Here is an 18,597-nt window from a genome sequence, read left to right as displayed (position 1 = left end):
TGACGATTAACAAGGTTGCCCAAACTTTCGCATCCCACTGTATCAATCGAAGGGGCAATTTTTTATATAATAGATTAACAATAAAAGCTAAGTTTTATATATCCTATTCTGCAATAAAAAAAACAATTGTCCTAAAAAGGTATGAATATTAGTATATTAATGTCACTGCAATAGGTTAGTGCATACATAGTAGTATTAATACACAATTAGAGAGTCCTCTATGACTTACCGCATCTTCAAATGCAGATAATTTTATGCGTTGATATGATGAATAAATCAGTTTTCTTCTTTATATCAATTATGTCATTGGGCCTTTCCAACTGCTTTATTTTGTCTGGTCTCACCCAACATGCTATGAGGTTTATAGCTCCTTTCTGGTGTTGAAGTGCTGGTGTCTGGCTCTCCTCTGAGTTCCTGCTTGTCCAAGTACTTTGGAGTTAAAGGGCTTCTGTCACCCCACTAAACAAATTATAATTTTTTTTGTCTACTTATAATCCCTATCCAGCCGCGATCTCCTCCTCCGGCCGGCCCTTTGAGCATTTCAAAAATCGCGCGCCTGTGTTGATTCGGCGCAGGCGCTCTGAGATAAGGAGGCTTGCCTCCTCAGCACTCCCTCAGTGCGCCGATGACGTCACCGAAAGAGAAGACGTCATCGGCGCAGGCGTACTGAGGGAGTGCTGAGGAGGCGAGCCTCCTTCTCTCAGAGCGCCTGCGCCGAATCAACACAGGCGCGCGATTTTTGAAATGCTGACAGGGCCGGTCGGAGGAGATCGCTGCTGGCCCTGTCAATCAACACAAGGAGGGGGCGGTTTTCTGCGGCTGCTACCAGCAAGTAGACGCCCTACTTGCTGGTAGAAAGGTAATTAGCACATCATAAAAGTACGTTTTTGGCTTAATCTACTGAACGGAAATTATTAATAACATAATGTATGGCAATATGGCAGGATAGGGATTATAAGTAGACAAAAAAAATAATACGTTTAGTGGGGTGACAGAAGCCCTTTAAGTGCCTTTTCCCTATTCCTTGTTTTCCCCTACCTTTTTTTTTATTAGGCCTGAGGGAGTCTCCTGTTCCTTCAGCTCGGAAGGAACAGGTCATCTCTTGTCCTGATACTATTTCTAGGGCCCTTTAGGGTCACATAGGGCTCTAGGTTCCAGCGTATGAACATTCCTACCATTGAGGTCTGTTCATACTGATAGTAGTCAGGGCTTGGTTTAGGGATTCACTAGGTGGTGACCTTTCCCATTTCCCTAGTTTCCAGGCCTAGTACCTTTTCCCTTCCCTCTTGTGGTCGGTGTGGAGTTTACTCCCCATACCGCACCAATACATATATTATACATTAAATGATAAAAACAGTGATCAGACAACTGTAATTATGATTACACTTTTTGGGGGGTATATTTCAGATTTAATTATAATAATTAAATAAAAGTTATGTTTTACAGATAGATCACTTTAGCCTTTGGCCATTTAATTACTAAATACTATAAACAATGTTACTACTGGGGGGGGGGGGGCACCTATCTGGCCATAACTACTGTGAGGGGGCACGTATCTGGGCTTAACTACTGTGAGAGGGCACATATCTGGGCTTAACTACTGTGAAGGGGCACATATCTGGGAATAACTACTGTGAGGGGGCACATATCTGGGAATAACTACTGTGAGGGGGCACATATCTGGGAATAACTACTGTGAGGGGGCACATATCTGGGCTAAATTACTGAGGGGGCACATATGTCATAACTACTGTGAGGGGGCACATATCTGTCATATAAGTACTGTGAGGGGGCACATATCTGGGCTAAATTACTGAGCGTGCACATATCTGTCATAATTACTGTGAGAGGGCACATATCTGGGAATAACTACTGTGAGGGGGCACATATCTGGGCTTAACTACTGTGAGGGGGTACATATCTGGGAATAACTACTGTGAGGGGGCACATATCTGGGCTTAACTACTGTGAGGGGCACATATCTGGGCTAAATTACTGAGGGGGCACATATGTCATAACTACTGTGAGGGGGCACATATTTGGGAATAATTACCGTGAGGGGGCACATATTTGGGAATAATTACTGTGAAGGGGGCACAATGTGGGCATAAATACTGTGTGATGGCATGAAGGGGAAATAATTACTGTGCGGGGGCATTTAGGGGACTGGGTGGGATTTGGTGAATAGTTATGTTTTGGGCGAAGTTAGAGGCGCGGCTTAGCGTGGGAGAAATCTGCCGCGGCCCGCTTCACATACATTGCCCCTCTTCCTTCTTTTCAATAGTTGCGAGGTATGCTATAATACATCTGGATCCCTGTCTTATATGGGGGATGTACAGCTTCATTAATAGAAAGCATCTCAACTGCAAACGCCCACTAAGCAAAGGTTCTCCCATTTCTTGAGGTAAGGCATGGTTCAATAACTTTCTCAGAGGGAGGCAGCCTGTGGATTTATAACTGGAGGCACGCTTCTTCATACAGACACCAGGCTGGTGGCGCTGTAATACATACTACACACACTTTACTCCTCTTCATTAACATACAAAACAAATAAACGAACGATTAAATAACTATTATAACCAACAACAGATTAAAAATTGTGCAGAAAACTACTAGTCCCAGAATGCCGTGCTTCTTCCGCACTGGTGATCGGCCTATTGGTTTCGCGGACAGTAATGCGTCACTTCATGGTCCCCGCCCTGTGAGGCGCATGCGCCGTTTTTCTTGCTGGCTAATGGCTGAGTAAGGCGCTCGCTGATTGGCCGGCTGGGCGCTGTGTGAGCGTAGTGACGGAAAGGGGGCAAATGGCGGAGGGATGTTCCCGGGCCCTGTTTGAATAATAACAGCCGGATATATCTTCTGGGTTTTCTTTTTGCCGTGCCGTGCCGCGCCTGTCTGCCGGGGAGCGGAGGAGGAGCCGGGCACGCCTCTGTGGAGACCGGCCGCCGGTGGAGTGTGAGACGCCGAGCTCTTGAGTGGAGCCCAGGGGATTAGAGCGTGTGAGTTCTCCCTCGGAGGGTTAGGAATGGGGGAGACGCATGCATGACGCCCGGGGAGGCGGCCCGCCTGCCGCTCTGTCACTCTCCCGTGGGCCGTGCGGCCTAGCGCTGCCTGTGGCCGAGTTTTGGGGAAGTTTCCTGTGAGTGTGGCCCGCGGGAGGGGTCAGGAAACTTTGCAGCGGCCTTGGGATCAACTTCAGGGTCCTGCAGACGGTGGCAGTGCGCGGGGTGGCTCCCGCCCGCAGCCTGGGCACCGGCTCAGCGCCTCTGACAGCTCTGTGTTGGTGGCGGCTGTTCACAGGCCGCGGATGTGTTATTGACGCTGCAGTGACGCGGTTTTCAGGGAGTTGGGCAGTGTTTGTACAGATCTGATGGCAAGCTCTTGTGTCAGATCTGATGCATCCAGCAGTGACATCCTGAGATACTAGTGGCCTATAGGCCGCCTGCTTACCGTCCGGCAGCGATAAAGGCTCGTTCAGACAGTGATACGGTGTGTAGAATGGTCTGAACCCTGACCCATTAGTCCACCTGTCCATGGCAAGAAAATTGCAGTGTGCGCCACCCTGCTGCGGTTTTCCCTGCAAGATTGATTAATTCACTCAAGCCATCAGGTCCGCCATCCATGTGCACTTTAAAAACTTGCGAGTGTTTACGTTACTGGATGAACGATGGCCAAGTTCAGATCATGGGAGCCCTAAAGGGAGGTGATGACGTGAAGGGGGGGGGGGGATATGGAAACAGCAGAGAGAAGCTGCCATACAGCCGGGTGTATGAATGAGCCGACTGGACTGATAGGTTATATAAAAATTGTGGGCTTGTGCAGAGTGGCACCTGTGTTTTTACTGTTCATGCCATACATATTTTGGCCCTGTGGCATTCCTTTTTTGACTCGGTGGACGTCAATTACTTCTGCAGCCTGTTTTTCCACTGTCCTCATCGGCGTGTTTTACATATAATAAACTGAATCCTACCTCCTCGCCCATCCTTTCGTCTCTCTACTGCTCCAGTAAACTCTTGGATGGGGTCATGTGCGTTGCTGCCGCCAGTGACTTGTTCCCAAGCGGTATGTGACTGCTGGGACATGTGCTGCTTGGGGACACATCACTGCTGACACCAGTGATTGGTCACCGTGGCCCTGTCGAGAATTTTACAGAGCGGTGGCAAGAAGATCACTAAATGGAGCCGGAGCGGCGGGTGCAGGGCATTGACAATACGCTGCTGGGGACATCTATTATAATAAGGGCAGAAGGCTGAGTGACCCCCAGAATTGGTGATGAAAGTATACGGTGGCATAATGGAGGCTGGTGTAAGTGTGTACTTTGTAAATGATCGCCGGCTTGAATGGTGAAATGCCGCTATATAGGTGACCTGTATGGACAGCTTATGTAGGCTGATGTTCTGCCTGTGGTTTGTGGCACCCGTCATCCGGTAGGTAGCTCAGTGGCTGGTTCTGTGTTGTCAAGTGTCTTGATAATCGTCAATAAAACCGGCAGCGAGACGCTAAATTCTCTCCTTGCAGCTTGGCCCCTTCTAATACCACAAGCAAGAACATCCCAGACATCCAGCTGTGTGGTCCCAGTGGTTGTCTCCTGGATGTAGAGCTCAGGCTTCTATTTGTCAGAGGACAACTAAAAGTGGTGTGAGATGTTATAGGGGCATCCCCAGTTTTTTGCCAGCTTCTCTTTTTTAAAAGGAGTCTATCCACTTTAAAACACCCACCAACCTAGAGTAAGCGGTGTATAGTGTAAGTGACGCCAAGACCGGTTCTGTAATTTAATCTTCACACTCACTTGCATTCTGATGCTTGGCTGCCATTGAGGGGGGGACCCCTGTGCTGACACGCATGTTGATGGGGGACCCCCTTTTCAGACGCGCCTCCTGATGGAGGGGACCAGAGGTCGCACTACATTTTTTCTGGAAGAGTAAAAATGCCCCTCTTACCGTTTTTGAGGAGTATTTTTAGCCAAGGAGGAGTACGAAATTTGCGGTATTTCAAATACATAGGCTTCACATCAGCGTTGGAGGCTCGGTTTCGGGACCTCAATCGCAGATTCTGTCAAAAAGATCAGACAAAAAAAAACTTGTAGGACTTTGATAAAAAAGACCAGAAACTGAACAGACTCCATTATAGTCAGTGCAGTCTGCTCAACTCTGTTCCTGTCAGTTACGTGCCCGATCCAGCACTGCCGTTATTTTTGTTCTGCACATTTAACATAAATTATATAGGTGCAGTGTGAATGTGCCCTCCCATCAGCTTCTCCAACATGCAGTCCCATGTGAATAACCACCCCCTCCCATCGGCTTCTCCAACATGCAGTCCCATGTGAATAACCACCCGCTCCCATCGGCTTCTCCAACATGCAGTCCCATGTGAATAACCACCCCCTCCCATCGGCTTCTCCAACATGCAGTCCCATGTGAATAACCACCCGCTCCCATCGGCTTCTCCAACATGCAGTCCCATGTGAATAACCACCCGCTCCCATCGGCTTCTCCAACATGCAGTCCCATGTGAATAACCACCCCCTCCCATCGGCTTCTCCAACATGCAGTCCCATGTGAATAACCACCCCCTCCCATCGGCTTCTCCAACATGCAGTCCCATGTGAATAAACACCCCCTCCCATCGGCTTCTCCAACATGCAGTCCCATGTGAATAAACACCCCCTCCCATCGGCTTCTCCAACATGCAGTCCCATGTGAATAAACACCCCCTCCCATCGGCTTCTCCAACATGCAGTCCCATGTGAATAAACACCCCCTCCCATCGGCTTCTCCAACATGCAGTCCCATGTGAATAACCACCCCCTCCCATCGGCTTCTCCAACATGCAGTCCCATGTGAATAACCACCCCCTCCCATCGGCTTCTCCAACATGCAGTCCCACGTGAATAACATTGCTCCCCAGCATAGGGTTAATAAGCCCCTGGGAGTGATCTGGAGTAAATGCGCAGCAGGTTATTATAGCCAAGTGATAAAGTACAGGGAGGATCCACCATATTGGGCTGTACTTTATCACTTGGCTATAATAACCTGCTGTGCATTCACTCTGGACCCTAGGCCGGCCGACTTACTAGAAGTCTGTGGGTGCCCTAATACCACTCTGTACAAGCCAGTGGTTGCATGGAGTGGTAATAAGGTGTGTGTGTGTGTAATATATATATATATATATATATATATATATATATATATATATATATATATATAATTATTTTATTTTTATTTTTTTTTTAGGCCTCATGCACACAGCCGTCCTGTGCATTGTGGACAGCAATTTGCGGTTGCCAATGCACAGGAAACATTTGTGCGGATTCCGCAGACGTGTCCAGACCCATTCAATTTGAATGGGTCTGTGATCCGTCCGCACCCCCCCTGCGGAGCGGAGACACGGAGATGTACCCCATGGAAGCACTCTGCAGTGCTTCTGTACCTCCGTTACACACCGGACCTTCCGGATTTCGGACTCGTGATGCGATAAGCACGCGGCTGGTGCCCGTATATTGCAGACCCGGTGTTTGTGGGCCGCAATATGGGCAATGGCTGTGTGCCTGAGGCCTTAGACAGAAAAAAAACACTGCATGCTTTTCTCCCCCGCCACACCCACCCAGGGGCTGAAAAACTGTATGGCCACTTTCATACGGGTGGGTGGGTGCGTTGCAGGAAAATGCACAATTTCCCCCCGCGAGTGCAAAGCGTTTTAATGCGTTTTGCACGTGCGTAAGAAAAATCTGCTTGTTTGATACCCAGACCCGAACTTCTTCACAGAAGTTCGGTCGGGATCGGTGTTGTGTAGATTTTAATATTTTCCCTCATAACATGGTTATAAGGGAAAATGATAGCCTTCTTAATACAGAATGCATAGTAAATTAGGGCTGGAGGGGGAAAAAAATAAACTCGCCTCATCTACTTGTTCGCGCTTCCCGGCTTCTCTTCTTCTTTGATGACCTGGGAGGAAAAGGACCTTTGGTGACATCACTGCGCTCATCACATGGTCCGTCACCATGGTGATGGGCCATGTAATGTGCACAGTGACATCACCAAAGGTCCTTTTCCTCCCAGGTCATCAAAGAAGAAGAGAAGCCGGGAAGCGCGAACAAGTGGATGAGGTGAGTTTATTTTTTTTTCCCCTCCAGCCCTAATTTACTATGCATTCTGTATTAAGAAGGCTATCATTTTCCCTTATAACCGATCCGATCGTCACCTAGCAACCATGCTTGAAAATCGCACCGCATCCGCACTTGCTTGCGGATGCTTGCGATTTTCATGCAGCCCCCATTCACTTTTATGGGGCCTGCGTTGCATGAAAAACGCACAATATAGAACTTGCTGCGATTTTTCACGCAACCCACAAGTGATGCGTGAAAATTACCGCTCATGTGCACAGCCCCATAGAAATGAATGGGTCCGGATTCAGTGCGGGTGCAATGCGTTCACCTCGCGCATTGCACCCGCTCGTAAAACACGCCTGTGTGAAAGGGGCTTAAGGCCTCTTTCACACGAGCGTGATGTATTGGGGCCGGATGCGTTCAGGGAAACCCGCACCATTTTGCAAGCAAGTTCAGTCAGTTTTGTCTGTGATTGCGTTCAGTTCAGTTTTTTCCGCGTGGGTGCAATGTGTTTTGAAGCGTTTTTCACGTGCGTGATCGAGAACTGAAGCTTTACAAACAACATCTGCTAGCAACTATTGGTGAAAAACGCATCGCACCCGCATTTGCTTGCGGATGCAATGCATTTTTCACTGAAGCACCATTCACTTCTATGGGGCCAGGGCTGTGTGAAAAACGCAGAATATATAACATGGTGCGATTTTCATGCAACGCAGAACTGATGTGTGAAAAAAGTTAAGGTACACAGACCCTTTGAAATGAATGGGTCAGGATTCAGTGCGGGTGCTATAAGCTCATGTCACGCATACCCATGGGAGCAGGCCGCTTGCCTATTTTTGGCATTGTCATAGAAATGAATCCAGGGCGGCTGTGCTTGCATGGTGTGGGCACTGGTCTAAGGGCTCTTTCACACCTGCGTTCTTTTCTTCCGGCATAGAGTTCCGTTGTCGGGGCTCTATGCCGGAAGAATCCTGATCAGTTTTATCCTAATGCATTTTGAATGGAGTGAAATCCGTTCAGGATGCATCAGGATGTCTTCAGTTCCGGACCGGAAAGTTTTTTGGCCGGAGAAAATCCCGCAGCATGCTGTGCTTTTTGCTCCGGCCAAAAATCCTGAAGACTTGCCGCAAGGCCGGATCTGGAATTAATGCCCATTGAAAGGCATTGATCCGGATCCGGCCTTAAGCTAAACGTCGTTTCAGCGCATCGTGGTTACCATGGCTGCCGGGACGCTAAAGTCCTGGCAGCCATGGTAAAGTGTAGTGGGGAGCAGCATACTTGCCGTCCGCGCGGCTCCCGGGGCGCTCCAGGGTGACGTCAGGGTGCCCCAAGCGCATGGATGACGTGATCACATGGCACGTCATCCATGCGCATGGGGTGCTCTGACGTCACTCTGGAGCGCCCCGGGAGCCGCGCGGACTGTAAGTATACCGCTCCCCCGCTCTCCGCTCCTACTATGGCAACCAGGACTTTAATAGCGTCCTGGCTGCCATAGTAACACTGAAAGCATTTTGAAGACGGATCCGTCTTCAAATGCTTTCAGTACACTTGCGTTTTTCCGAATCTGGCGTGTAATTCCGGCAAGTGGAGTACACGCCTGATACAGATAACGCAAGAGTGAAAGAGGCCTTAGAGTGGTAGGTCCCGCACCTATTGTTTGGAGCATAGCCTAGTGCTATGCCTCCAATGTCCAAGATGGGAGTACCCCTTTAAGGGCTCATGGACTCTACAGTGTTTTTTGCACGGTTAGCCCTCTGACCTATTCATTTGTATCGACCACAGATCTCAGTGCGGGTCCTATTCTTGTCTGTGTTTTGGGAAGTTAACAGTCCTTTCTATTGATGGGGGTGAGAATAACCTCATCAACCCCCATGTGTAATACCCATTGTTTTTGGCTGCTGCAGTACCTGAGCCCACATCAGAGATCAGAGCAGAAAGAGGGGCAGTTACCGGTATGGAGACATCAAGAAAATTCACACAAAATGACCAATAATGGTGACGATGCTTTAGGCTTCAACAGCAATACGTTGGGGAGCATGAGAGGCAGGAATACCCCTTTTAATAGGTACGGCCAAATTTCATCTAGTGGAGGCTATCATTGGACACTTTTAGGTAGTCGTGAACTTCAGCTGGCATGATCATTTAGCAGTATCTTTTTTTATAGTGTCATTTTGGTAGGTGTGGGAAGTGCGCAACTACCAAATACTTTGGTGCTATTCACCTGTAATCGTGATGGCTAACCTCCTGCACTCCAGCTGTGGTAAAACTACGACTCCCAAGATGTACGCTTGCTTTACTGTTCTCAGAACTCTATAGAAATAAATGGGGGGGGGGGAGTTTGGGTCGGCCAATTGGCGATTGCGATATGGCGATTAATTGCGATTGCTTCGGCGATATATTGTGCAGGCCTAGTTCCCAGTCATTGCTGTGTGGAAACAGTCAGCAATCAGTTGACGGCTGGCAGCATCTGTTATGGGGGCTGAGAAATCATCTGTTGGTAACATCTCTCCCCTTTCCGATAAACCACAATGATACTGAAGGTGTGCCAAATTATCAGAAGTGTGATTGATGGTTCCTGCCTCATACAAGTTGCATCAGCCCAAAATCCCTTCAGGTGCCTTTAATCTTGGCAGAGTTTATTTCAGAAACTTATGCAACTGAAAATCGTTCCATTCAGGTGGATAACGCTTGCAAATAAATCCATTTGTTAGCTGCCAACTGGCCCCATTCACACGAGTAGAACGGATTCTTGGTACCAGAAATTACTGCTGTCGTATCTGGAGCGTGTGAAGCACCGCTCGACTTCAGTGCTGCTTCTGGCCCAAAATGAAAGGGTGTATTGCATGGGCAGATTTTCCGCCCGATGATCGCTAGCAAGCGTTTGTATGAATGCTAGTCATCTTGCGCTGTAATACTGCCGACGGTTGCCTGATGACCAAGCAAACACTCATTCATTGGGCATTTGTGACTTTTAAGCATGCTTAAAAATAACAGTTTGCCGCAGGCCGATCGCACTAATTAAGATCTGCTGCCAGCAAACCACTAAACATCGGGACCAGCGATGGCATAGCGATTGCCCCTCCCCATGCTGTGGAGAAGATTACTGCATGTAATAGCCATTATTCCCCCTCATTAGTAAGCAGGTGATTGCCGGGTGTCTAATACACCCCCTCCCCCCCCCCCCCCCCCCCCCCCCCATCTATCTTTCTTTCCACATCTAGCTTTAGGTTAGAATCGGGAATCCCCTGTACACTTTTTGGGTTTTGACAGACATGTATGGCCTGCTTAAAGGAGCTTTCCAAGATTTTGATGACCTATCCCATGTGATCAGGGGATGGGGGTCCAGCACTTGCGCCCCTTGCCAATGTGCTGTTTGACGAGGCACCTGTGAGCGGTACAGCCTTCTTGCAACTTGCCAGGCAGGCATTGTATAGCGGCTGTGCTCGTTCACTTCTACTGAGCTGTGCATAGGCCTAGGAAGTGCTGAGAAGGCTGCAGTTCCAGTGCTTTCTCAAACAGCTGATCTGTGGGGTCCCGGGCGTTGGACCCCCACAGATCAGATACTGAGGATGGGTCATCAGTAGTAAAATCTCGGAAAACCTCAAAACAGCAGGATCAACCTATTAAATTAGGTATACTGCATGATGGGATTGATGCTGATTAAATTAATGTCGGTCTTGTGATGATTGGTTGACATTCCACCGAAAATGAGGGGCGTGGCCTAGCTTTTCAGTGCTGGTGACACCCATAGTGCACTAATGCCCTAATTTGCATAAACAATGAACCCCACAGCTGATTGTCAGAAGACGGGCATTAATAAGCAGGATTGTTCCTATAAGACAGCATGCCTGGTTAAATAGTTTTGATCCTGCTGACTGGTGCTCATTAAATGCTTGTTAAGCACATGACCACTGAGGCCTGTGAATGATAGACGAGACATGCGGGTATCGGGCCTGAACTGCCGGAGCAGGTGGGGTACAGCTTAGTTTTGCGAGCCTGTTTGCTCCCAGATAATTTTCAAAACTCCTTAACAGGAATCTGTCATGTTGAACATGGAATCTGAGCTGCAGGTTATAGAGCAGGAGGAGCTGAGCAGATTGGTGTATCATTTTATGGGAAAAGGTTCAGTAAAACTTGTAATTTATACATGGTGTCCAGGAGGAGGCCCTATCAGCGACAGCCTTCCCTCTATGACTGTGTATACAGAGATAGCTGTAAATCACTGATATGACCACCTCTTGGACTCCAAAGCACCGAATGAGCAGGAATATACATGACTGATATACAGGTTATACTGAATCTCTAACTATAAAATTATAAGCTCAGCTCCTCCTGCTGTATCACAGGCTTCCTGTTGATTATGTTGCATTTTCATGGTGACAGGTTCCCTTTAAGGGTTCGACTACGCGTTGGTGGATTCTGGCAGGTCCGTATGCAAACGGATAGCATTTGTTTCCGGATGCGGATCCGGCTGACAAATGCATTGAAACACTGGATCCGTCTCTCTGGTGTCATCTGGAAAAACGTATCCGTTATTTATTTTTGTTCACATTTTTAAAGGTCTGCGCATGCACAGAACAGGAAACCAGATCCGGTTTTCCGGAACACTTGGTACCGGATCCGGCATTAATACATTTCATTTGAAATTAAAGGGAAGCTGTCACCTGGGTTTTTGGGTATAGAGCTGAGGATATGAGCTGCTAGATGACCACTAGCACATCCACAATACCCAGTCCCCATAGCTCTCTGTGCTTTTGTGTAAAAAAAAAAACCACGATTTTATAGATATTTAAATGAACCTTAGATGAGTGCTGTCTCCTCCATGCTTCAGAGATTGCGGACTGGGTATTGCGGATGTGTTAGCGGCGATCTAGTATCCCATGTCCTCAGCTCTATACCCAAAATCCAGATGACAGGTTCCCATTAATGCCAGATCCGACATTTCGGCAAGTGTTCTGGAATTTTGGCCGGAGAAAATATCACAGCATGCTGTTGTATTTTCTCCGGCCAAATACCGTAAGAGGAACTGAAGACATCCTGATGAATACTGAACGAATTGCTCTCCATTCAGAATGCATTAGAATAAAACGGAAGCATTTTTTTACCAGTATTGAGCCCCTAGGGTGGAACTCTATAACAAAACACTTGTGGGGGATCTGTGGAGGACGCTGTGTTGTGGGGGATCTGTGGAGGACGCTGTGTTGTGGGGGATCTGTGGAGGACGCTGTGTTGTGGGGGATCTGTGGAGGACGCTGTGTTGTGGGGGATCTGTGGAGGACGCTGTGTTGTGGGGGATCTGTGGAGGACGCTGTGTTGTGGGGGATCTGTGGAGGACGCTGTGTTGTGGGGGATCTGTGGAGGACGCTGTGTTGTGGGGGATCTGTGGAGGACGCTGTGTTGTGGGGGATCTGTGGAGGACGCTGTGTTGTGGGGGATCTGTGGAGGACGCTGTGTTGTGGGGGATCTGTGGAGGACGCTGTGTTGTGGGGGATCTGTGGAGGACGCTGTGTTGTGGGGGATCTGTGGAGGACGCTGTGTTGTGGGGGATCTGTGGAGGACGCTGTGTTGTGGGGGGATCTGTGGAGGACATATAGCATCTTATGCTGGTCCCCCTCATGTGTCCTAAACTGGGCACATAACTGCCTTGTGTGTAAAGTGTTTTACTAGTGTGTGTGGGTGAAACAATCTCTCTCCTAACAGGTCCGGCCTCTGTACTCACTATGAATGCAATGCACTGCAGCGAGGTGGCCGGCCAGCGCGTGACTGACGTCACTTAGTAACGCTCCTGCTTCCTGAAGTGGGAGGAGCATTACTAAGTGACGTCAGTCACGCGCTGGCCGGCCACCTCGCTGCAGTGCATTGCATTCATAGTGAGTACAGAGGCCGGACCTGTTAGGAGAGAGATTGTTTCACCCACACACACACTAGTAAAACACTTTACACACAAGGCAGTTATGTGCGCAGGGCCCCTTTATATATAATCGCTGCATTTTCGGGTCGGCCATATCGCATTTGCCGATTATCGTGATTCGATTATTTTTTTTCGATTTATCGTGCAGCCCTAGTAGTAATGTGACTGATCACTTGCAGCAGGGGGAGATCGCCATGTAGTCCGGCGGATGTTGCTATGCTGTGGATGTCTGATACCTTTGCCTCGAATGGTTAGCTGCAGTGAGCTACGGTGTATTCCGTACAGACTGGTGCACACCATGCACAGTCAGCATCCATCATACACAAGGGTTTGCCTTAACGCAAAAAAAAATCTTGTGGTTTGACTTTTCTCACTTGCTTTCCGTTTTGTCTCAATTTACTGAATAGCACAAAGGAAAAATGTTGGTTCACATGACGTGTGTCACTCAGTGTGCAGTAATAGTTATGTACACGGTCAGCATAACTTGGGCTTTGTTCACACCTGCTAGTCTGTACAGATACTGTCGAAAATGACAACATCTGTAATGACACAATAGGGGACATTTACTAAGCATGTTGTGCCGAATTATGGGGTAAAATGCTCCAAAAAGAATGGCGTTTTGATTTGCACCAAATTTTATCAACTGTTTTCTCCAGAATTCTCACCATAAAGAATGCATCATGCTAGAAATTAGTTATCAGTGGGCGGGGCTATAAAGTTTGCGCATAAGCGCATGTATGGCAGGAAGATGCAACTTTTTCTCGTACTTTTTTCCATGGGGGGGGGGGGACACAGACCATGGGTATAGCTTAGAGGTATTAGTAGGAGGGACACTATGCAAATACAAAAGAGCTCCTCCTCCTCGGGCTATACCCCCCGACTCCACCAGGAGGAACTCAGTCTTTGCTTAGTGTCTGGTGAAGGAGGTTGACACTTTTTCATTCGTCTCCCTTTTGTTATTTTCTTCCAGCTGGGGACGCAGGTCGGCATTGCGCCTTCCTGGTCCCCCGTGGAGTACCTGCTGCTGTCTGTTGGACGTTGCTAGGCTGCCTCTATTATCCCCCCAAGAAGGCAAGTGGATCCGGGCTCGACCTGTCAGCCCCGGCATCCCACCAGCTCCTGGGTCACCTGCTGGCACCCTCCACCAGAGCTCTGCACTCCTGAGTAAGGAGTCAGAAGTCTGAAGAGGTAAGAGGTGCATCCCTGCTGGTCCTGGAGTCGAGAGAGAAGATCTGCATGAGCAGATAAGTATGAAGCTGCACCTACTCAGATCCCAATAGGGTCCTGTATGGAGTGTCTGCTCCCACTTTCAGTCACTGGTGCCTGTGCCTCCTGCCCTGCCCCTGGACAGAATCACCTTTCTCCCCTTTCTCTTGCCCAGACCAGCCCCCAGTCACTGTGGAGCCTGTGGCCCCCGTTTGGGCATCTGCCATGTCCAGCGCGGCCGCTGATTTGGCCCTGTTCGCCAAGGCAGCCATGTCTTTTATGGGACGCATGTCCGTTTCCAATCCTGCGGCGCCAACCACTCCGTCCCCTCACAGTGGTTCCCGCAGAGGACGCCTGACTGTTAAGAGGCAGCGTGAGCGATAGCATCCCTCCTCCCCTCTTCGGATGACTCCGCTTCCCCCTCGTCGGCTAGAAGCATGCTCAGACTTTTTGGGGCTCAACTGGATGAGTTAATCTCTGCCGCTCCGGGGGGCAAGAGCACCCACCTTCCCCAGCCTAGGGCTAAGCGCCCCTTTCGGGTGAGGACTTCCGGTTCTCGGTACCAGTCCTTTCGCCGCTTCTCTTCGAACAGTTGTCGCCTGCTTCCTCTGCAGGAGGGTCACAGGACTCCAGCAAGAAGCCCTCCTTCAAACCCCAGCCTTCCTGGCGCCTGAGGACACAGTCGACCCGCCCTGCCGCTCCCAAGCAATCTTCTGCATGAAGGGGTGGGGGGGCCGCTTGCTTTCTTATCTGCAGGTTTGGAGGGCTCATATTCAGGACGCATGGGCTCTCAAGATTGTAACGTCTGGTTACTAGATAGAGTTCGCGTCCAGACCGCCGGAAAGTTTTTTTTCTCCTCTTGCATTCCGGGGGATCTGACCAGAGCCTCAGACCTCTTAGTGGCAGTTTCTTCCATTCTGGACCGGGGGGTTGTTACCCCCGTTGCCGCAGAGGAACAGGGCACAGGTTTTTATTCAAACCTGTTCGTGGTTCCAAAGAAAGAGGGGTCGGTGTGTCCGATCCTGAACCTAAAACTGCTCAACAAATCTCTACGGGTTCGGAGGTTTCGAATGGAATCCCTCCGCTCCGTTATTGTTTCTCTTCTTCCAGGGGAGTTCCTCGCGTCCGTGGACATCCAGGACGCTTATCTGCATGTTCCGATCGCAGAATCTCGCCAACAATTCCTGCGTTTCGCCATTGGGGGTCGTCACTATCAGTTTGTCACCCTTCCTTTCGGGTTGGCAACCGCCCCTTGGGTCTTTACCATGATCCTGGCACCGATCATGGCGCTTCTCCGTACCAGGGGCATTCCTTTGCTGCCCTATCTGGACGATATCATGATCAAAGCCCCCTCGCTTCCGCAGGCCGAGGACTGCGTCCGGGTGACTGTTCAGACTCTGGAACAGTTCGGCGGGATAATCAATTTCCCAAAGTCCTCTCTCCTCCCATCCCAGAAGCTCTCCTTCCTGGGGATGATTTTGGACACCTCATCCTCCAGAGTGTTCCTGCCTCTCTCCAAGTCCTCCCAGATCAAGGGGGCGGTGTCGCATCTACTGCACTCCCAGTTCCTCTCCATACGGGAATGCATGCGGGTTCTGGCCCAGTTTCACACTCGCTTGTTGCAACAGGAGATCCTTTCCCTCTGGGACAGAACCTCTCGGGGTCTGGACGATCGCAGCCGCTTGTCTCAGTGGGTTCGGGCAGCTCTCCCTTGGTGGCTATCCCCGATGAACCTGAGGTTGGGGAAATCCTATCTCCCTTTCTCCTGGACGGTCGTCACCACCGATGCCAGACTTCTGGGTTGGGGCGGCGTTCTCCACTCTCGCACGGTTCAAGGGATTTGGTCGGCGGCGGATTCTCGCCTTCTAATAAACTTTCTGGAACTGAGGGCGATTTTCCACTCTCTCTCCCATTGGACCCCTCTCCTTGCGGGCCTCCCAGGGAGGATTCAATTGGACAATGCCACGGCCGTATGGTGATGCAGGAGGTGACGAGAATTCTGACGTGGGCAGAGTCGCACGTTCCGGTGTTGTCAGCAGTTTACATTCCGGGAGTGGACAAGTGGACAGCGGACTTTCTAAGCCGCAACAAGGTGGATCCAGGCGAGTGGTCTCTGCATCCAGAAGTGTTCGAGGAAATCTGCCACAGATGGGGCCGCCCGGATGTGGACTTGATGGCGTCCAGGCTCAACAACAAGCTCCCAGTATTCCTGGCTCGCGCCCGGGATCCAAAGGCGTACGGGGTGGACGCGCTGGTGTCTCCGTGGCAGGACTTCAGTCTCCTCTGTCTTCCCTCTGTTTCCTCTCCTACCGAAGGTTCTACGCAAGATCGAGGCGGAAGGAATCCTGACCGTTCTCATCGCCCTAGAGTGGCCTCGCCGCACGTGGTTTTTAGACGTGGCTCGGATGCTGGCGGGCGCTCCATAGCCTCTTCCCGACAGACAGGACCTGCTGTCTCGGGGCCCGCTCTTCCACCAGAATTTACGGTCTCTTCGTTTAACGGCGTGGCTGTTGAGACCGCCATCCTGAAGAAGAGCGGGTTCTCGGATTCAGTGATTAGGACCATGATCAGTGCGAGGAAGTCTGCTTCCTCCCAAATTTACTTTAGTACCTGGAAGGCCTTCCTGTCCTTTTGTGAGTTGGGGGTTCCCTCCCCTTCGCTTTTCCATCCCGATGGTGCTGTCTTTTCTTCAGTCCGGGCTTGAGAAGGGACTGTCGCTGAGTTCCCTGAAAGGTCAGGTTTCGGCGCTGGCCGTCTTTTTTCAGAGGTCCCTTGCTCCTATGGGTCCTGTGAAAACCTTTCTTCAGGGGGTGGCATATTCGGTTCCCCCGTATGTTCCCCCTTTTGCCTCCTTGGGATCTAAATTTGGTCCAGCGTGCTCTGCAGTCGGCCCCCTTTGAGCCTTTGAGGGAGGTCTCTGACCTTTCTCACCTGGAAAGTGGTCTTCCTTGTGGCCATAATTTCCATCAGACGGGTGTCGGAGCTGGCTGCTCTTTCCTGCCAGGAGCCATTTCTGGTTTTCCACCAGGATAAGGTTGTGCTTCGTCCGGTCCCCTCCTTTTTGCCCAAGGTGGTCTCTCCCTTCCACCTTAACGAGGATCTTGTCCTGCCTTCCTTTTTGCCCTTCTCCGGCTAACCCCAAGAAACGCACTCTGCATTCTCTGGATGTCGTACGGGCCCTGAAGGTGTATCTCGCGGCTACTGCTTCCGTCCGCCGTTCAGATTCCCTCTTTGTGATTCCCCAGGGGCCTCGCAAGGGTCTGGCGGCCTCCAAAGTCACTGTGGCGCGATGGATCCGCTTGGCTATTTCCGTGGCTTATCGCGCTCGTGGTAGAGTTCCCCCGGCTAGGATTACCGCTCACTCCACTAGGGCGGTGGGGGCTTCCTGGGCAAGACGCAATCGAGCCTCTGCGTCTCAGCTGTGTAAAGCGGCCACCTGGTCGCCCTTGCATACCTTTACGAAGTTTTATCAGTTGCATTCACTAGCTTCGGCTGATGCTGTCTTTTGGCCGCAGGGTTTTGCAGGCTGTGGTTCCTGTTTGACCGTTGGATGTTCCTCCTGGCGGTGCTGATATTTTTTTTCCTACCCCATGGACTGCTTTAGGACGTTTCATGGTCTGTGTCCCCCAATGGAAAAAAGTATGAGAAAAGGAGATTTTTTTTTGTGAAACTCACCTGTAAAATGCTTTTCTCGTCTTTTCCATTGGGGGACACAGCTCCCAACCATTCTGCCGGTTGCAGGAGGGGTCTGTTTGTGGTTGGACCTTATTGAAACCATCGGCCAAGCCATAATTTTTTTCTTGCTCCTTCTACTGCTTGTGCAACGCCTGAGTTCCTCCTGGTGGAGTCGGGGGGGTATAGCCCCCCCCCCCCCCCCCCCAAAAAAATGCCCAAGCACCGTATGCAGGTTATACTTACCCCACTCCCTGGCACCTGCGTCGCTCCTGGTGCCCACACTGCCGCTGCTACATCTCCCTGTTGCGTGGAGCAGGTGCGACGCGGGTGCCAGGGAGCAGGGTAAGTATAACCTGTATGAGGTACCCAGGCATTTTGGGGGGCTTTATAGGGGTTGGCTAACCCCTTTCAAACAGGTTGCATTTATTTTAATTTTAATGTAAATGAGCTAAACAACTGGGTTTTGTCAGTAAATTGACAAAAACATCCAGAGTCTGAGACGCAATTTACGACAGGAAATGTTGCAAATGTGTTTCAAAAGTCGTAAGTGCGGTCTGGCAGGGTTGGCTGGAATGGCGCATTTTAGTAAAAAAAAAAAAGTTATTTTAGTGTTACTGACATTAAAATGTTGCAAATTTAAAGAAATGGGCATATCAGATTTAAGTCAAACTTTACCTGTTGCGTGCGCCTTATGAGGTAA

The 18,597-nt window shown here is 49.9% G+C and overlaps 1 protein-coding gene across 1 annotated transcript in view; it reads left to right on the top strand.

The window, feature by feature from the left end:
* The first annotated feature begins 2,748 nt into the window (after positions 1 to 2,748).
* Positions 2,749 to 18,597, top strand: part of WAPL (WAPL cohesin release factor) — a 91,423-nt gene continuing 75,574 nt past the window's right edge. The window contains exon 1 of the mRNA XM_044298645.1: positions 2,749 to 2,999. The gene's annotated coding sequence lies outside the window, so the exon portion shown is untranslated. The remainder of the gene's footprint in view (positions 3,000 to 18,597) is intronic.

This window comes from Bufo gargarizans, chromosome 6, assembly GCF_014858855.1.
Source record: "Bufo gargarizans isolate SCDJY-AF-19 chromosome 6, ASM1485885v1, whole genome shotgun sequence".
In the NCBI taxonomy this organism is placed as follows: Eukaryota; Metazoa; Chordata; class Amphibia; order Anura; family Bufonidae; genus Bufo; species Bufo gargarizans.
Note: the sequence above shows the minus strand (reverse complement) of the source record. Positions and strands in the feature narration are given on the sequence as shown.